Source organism: Leiobunum rupestre, chromosome 11 (genome assembly GCF_980474605.1).
Source record: "Leiobunum rupestre chromosome 11, qqLeiRupe1.1.hap1, whole genome shotgun sequence".
NCBI classification, from domain to species: Eukaryota; Metazoa; Arthropoda; class Arachnida; order Opiliones; family Sclerosomatidae; genus Leiobunum; species Leiobunum rupestre.
The window spans coordinates 30,455,539-30,460,846 of record NC_143394.1 but is presented as its reverse complement, the minus strand read 5'-3'; positions in this window follow the sequence as shown (position 1 = coordinate 30,460,846).

Here is a 5,308-nt window from a genome sequence, read left to right as displayed (position 1 = left end):
TTCCGCTCGTTTGTTTTCTTGGGTGAAGTAATTCCGAGTAATTCAATTGGAATATATAATTAAATGGATTTGAGATGTTCTCTTATAGACCTAGTCGATAATTCAAAATAACGGTCAAAAACGCCGCCGATCAGTTTAGTAAAATATTTTCGGCAGCGTAATCGTCGGCCATTTTCGGTAATACCCAAAGAACCACCTTAGGTTATATTTAAATAACGGCGCATGACGCACGCTCGGTATCACATGATAATTGGAGAGTGCGTAGCGCCATCTACAGCACAGTAAGAGTAAAAATCTTCCTTATTGGTGTCCAAATGCATATTCAATATTTTTTAAAAAATATTTTGCAAGTTGCTCCGTGTGAATGCAGAAAATATTTTTACAACGTGGTGATGGCGTTATTTGTTAGTAGATGGCGCTCTGATAGCAGCAGGACGTCATAATTTGGATTTTCAACCATTGGTTGAAAGTTTTCAGTTTTTAGTGGAGAACGGTTTTGTCCAAGGTTAGTAAATTTTAGGCTATAAAAGGTTGCCTCGATACGCTGTGGTTGCTAAGGGCTAAGGTTGGTAACTTCGTTGCTAACGAACATCGTGACGTCACTGAGATGAGATACAATTGAAAATCAATGGGATCTCATCTGGGTGACGTCAGCAATAGACGAATTTTGAAGGCAATCCAAAAATTCTTTCAAACTGTTTCTCGATCGAGACCCCGTTGGGTTTTGTCGAGATTTAAAATTCAAAATTATCTTCCCTGATTGGATAGTTTAAAATCGTATTATAGTGTCATCTATGGCGGAGAGTGTTAACTTCTATTAAAATTAATTGTTAATTTAAATTACAAGAATTATATATTTTTAATAAGAATTTAAAGTACTATAATTTTGTAATTAATTAATAACTTTTTAAAAAAAAGTTTATTTTTCATAAACTTTATATATGTCGCCATCTACCTCAAACATTTTGCATATTTCCCTGTAGGCAATATGTGAATGCGTCTATTATTTTCGTATACATCCTTTTGAATGAACAAAATGTTAATATAAAATATCTTTATTAATGTAAATTGATATCCTTTGAAGTAGAATAAGTAGTTTTACAAGAGATACGACTTTAAGACAACTTTTCGTTGAGCGTGTGAACGAAAATGCAACTTGTTTTGCAAGCACGAGTCGGAAACGGCGCTTACCAACATAACTATCCCAAAATGTTGGCCCGTGAAAACTATAGAGGTATACACTTGGAATGTCTACGGTTCCATTGGGACGGTGATATGAAAGCGCGTCGAGAAAAAGGCGGGGCTTAACTACGTCAAGTGTAACTGTGTAAGACGTAACACGACATTTCATATTCATTGGCTCGAGGTTTGGCAACAAATAGGCGATCTTCCCGCGCAAAAAAAGTCTTATAAAAAATGGATTTAAAAACCTCAATTTGTTATCGTACTTAATAATTTAAAGTAATTATAATGTTCTTCGCGAAAGAAGTGTAGTGATACCTAATTTCAGGTATTTGTATGTTTATAAAAGAGATAATCAGGTAAGCTAATAATATAATAACCATGACTAGGCTTAATGGCGAGTTTTCGTCGTATTAGGGTAGCGAGGCGGAGAGTTTTTTCGTGAGTTTTCCCGCTTTAAGACACGCCCATTTCTACGAGCTTCATCACGGCCGTAAAAATCTTCCTTAGACATTCCAAGTGTACACCTATATAGTTTCCTGCCTATAGGCTATTAGGCTTTTGGGTAACACCATATTCCATGGAGACTTTTAAAAAACTTCATAATAACGTATTTCGAGAGGGAAACCATAATAAATGTTAGGTTTTTAGGCGATAAATAACTGTCAAGCATTTTGCGACAATTCGAATTGATACTTCTTTAACTCATCCATACCTCGTGAAGCCTGGAAATTGTCGGCTTATGTTTAAACCATCTACGTTTGTAAAACTGTAAAATACTCTTTTATTTATAATATATATTTATATATATACGTGTATATATATATGTGTATATATATATGTATATATATATCTTCTAAAATATAAAGATGAATGTTTGTATACACACTGAGAGAAAAAAACCCGGTTCAAATTACATTTAAGTGTTGGAAGCTTATTCCGTATAATATTACAAGTAATTTTATGTTAATTTAACGTGATGAAATAGCTGTAAATAACACAGTAATAAAGTCTGTCAAATCAACATGAATAACAGTCTGGAGTACGTGAACCTTATACGTAATTTTATTGGCATATTAAAGTTGGTTTTACACATCCATCGGTAGAAAATACTTTTTACATCTCAGTAAATTCGATAAGTAGCAAAAAATTAATTCAACAAACAATATTGTAGAAAATACACTAACACGTTTAGTCAAATTTACGAATACGAAACTGAATTTTTGACGTGGTAGCTAGAAAAAAACACCTAATATGCAGGGCCGATCTCACATTTTTCAATGAAATATAATTACAAGGTTATCCGAACAGACAATTCGATTAAATCCGGGGCTAAACGGGTCAAATCCCTCAGAGAGACCCAATTAGCACGACCAGTTCTTTAGTTTTTAAAAATTCGACTTACGTTCAGTCCTTTTAAGCCCCATTTTCATGCTCGCTGGTAGCGGGTAAAAATCGACAAAATCCGCTTTAGCTATACACTTTTTCACTTTCCGCGTCGATCTGTTTCAAACAGATATTTTAGCTTTATTTTCACGCTTGCGAGTGGCGGATGCGAATTTTGACGATTTTTATCCGCTACCAGCGAGCATGAAAATGGAGCTTTAGGCCAGTATTTTCTAAAATTTCACGGGTAAGGTTGATTTCTAGTATAAAGCTAAGGTAGCCTACGTAAAGAGACTATATTCCCAAATATAGCACGATTATAATTTACATGCTTACGTAATCACTGATACACAGCTATTTCACTAGTAAAAATGATTTTGTTTAAAAAATAACCATAAAATCCGAAGACTTTTGAACCAAAATTTACATGTTTTACGAGGCAACTGGATTTTCAGGTTTTCTAGATAGGTACTAATCTAATTGTGAGCCTCTCTGGTTCAAGATAAATCGGGCCAAGCCTTTTGCCTCTCTACTAACCAAAGTTAATAATCACGTAAGTAGTATTTTACCGAATTGTTTATTGCTGTAAATCAATTCGACAAACGACTAAATATTAAACGCTCGCTATTGTCCGAAAGAAACACTGGCTTAGGTTGTATCAAATATCTCACGGTTTTTATATTTATTCATTTTTCATATTTATTTCGTACAATCTGTATAACGTTTTAATTAATATTTAATTAAAACCATTTGAGGCCGATAATGGATGTCTATAATCACAAAACATATCATATAACTCTATCATTAATAGATTTCAAAATAGAGCTATTGAAAGTCAAAGTTTAGTCAATCCGTGCCTTGGGCAGTGCACCCAAAAATATAATTTTGGGCAATGTCGGAATCGAAAGCATTTCCATATCACTTCTTGGTCTGCATGGTGAAGGATTATCAAAGAAATTACCATGCATTATGCATAATTAAATTTACGGGTTTCAGATGCTATTAACTAAGTAGATGAAGGGTGGTCGTACGGGGCGCGCCCCCACAGCAATGAACAAATAAATACAACTGTTTAAAACATTTGCGAGCTGAAATAACCAGTTTTTCAAAAACACTGCCTCTCCGATGAATTATACGTTTGAAGTTTGTAAAATGAAATTATTAGATTCCAGTATGTTTTTTAAGAACTTCGATGTTAATCTTACTGAAGCTAGCCGTATAAGTACATATCTGTTATTCAAGTAAATTTTACATAATGAACTGTTAATTTTACACTCTCGATGTGTGTAATAAATGCAGCTGCAAATATTCCTGAACATTTTTACAATGTCCTTCTGTACATTTTACAAGACCAACCCATTTTTATAGAATACAGGACATTTATGTACTTATGTTCCTGTATAAAATAAAGGATACGTGTAATTTGTACAGGATTATTCTGTACAAGTTGTACACACACGTTTCATGTAAATATCTTCTGTTAAATTAAAGGATAACAGTAATTATCACAGGGTTATTCTGTGCAAGTGATATACAGTGGTATACATGTAAAATTATCCTGTTAAAACTAGGGTTTTTTATCTCAGTGTATGTTTGTCCGCTATAGAAATCTACAGTTTTGACCTTAGGTCCACCACATTTGGTATGCTATCTCATGGTACCCTGACTGTGGTCGGCAAAACAACTTTACTTAATTGATTTAATTTAATAATTAGGATATACAAATTGGCATATTTTTTTAATAAAAGGCAAATTATTATGTATTAACGTACAATTGGTTAATATGGTCGATAACCAGAATATTGGGTACGGTGCCATGCGTGGAGACAGTTATGGCAGCGTTCGGTTTTCATTTAGAAGAGTTGGAGTTTCGTAACTGAAGCTTTTTCTTTACAAATAGGTATAATTATATTCTAGGGAAATACTGGCTACCCCAGCTATATATGTATTTATACCATACGTTACAATACATGGCAACCAAGTAAATATTTCTAGAAGAGATAAAAGAAAAAGATTCGACAAGCTAGGTCGCAAAGAGCATGAGTCCAGTATCCCGACGTCCCTTTTATAGTGGGCCCCTCGGATGACGCAAACGGTCTGAAGAAGCAAGCCCGTCAAGAAATCTTTGCGGACTCACTGTGGTGCAATAGTAAGTGTCACCGGTAAGGATTATATTCACTAGGTGGCTTTAGTTAGGTTGAATGGGCCTATGGTATTTACTAGACCATTGCTTAGTTAAATTAAGACTGATTTAATCAGTCAAGTATGTAGTTAGCAGCGGCAGTGCACTGAAAAGTAACTAGGTTACGTAACCACAAGATATATATATTATATGTATAGTTTTAGGCCTTTTCCAAACCGTAAAACTAGCTTTCACTTTGCAGGCACACACTCTTAATATTGTATCAATATTTTCCATAATATATAATTAAATTTACATGTTTGGTTATCTTAAATAGAGAACTTTCTCTGCAATTAATTAGAATTTGTCTAACAGACTCCACTGGTCTGGTAACCTTTAAGATCTAAGAAGGGTAACAAGGGGAATCTGCCAGAAATCTTTGCGGAGTCACTGTGGTGCAATAGTGAGCGTCACCAGACACCCCGGACTTTACCCAGCTCTTAACCCTTCGGGTCAGAGGTCACCATTTGCTAAGAATTCTGAAGGTGGATAACCCGAGCTAGGGTGAGTCATCTTGACCTTCCCCAGGAGCGATGGCCCAAAACAACGAGATAACTC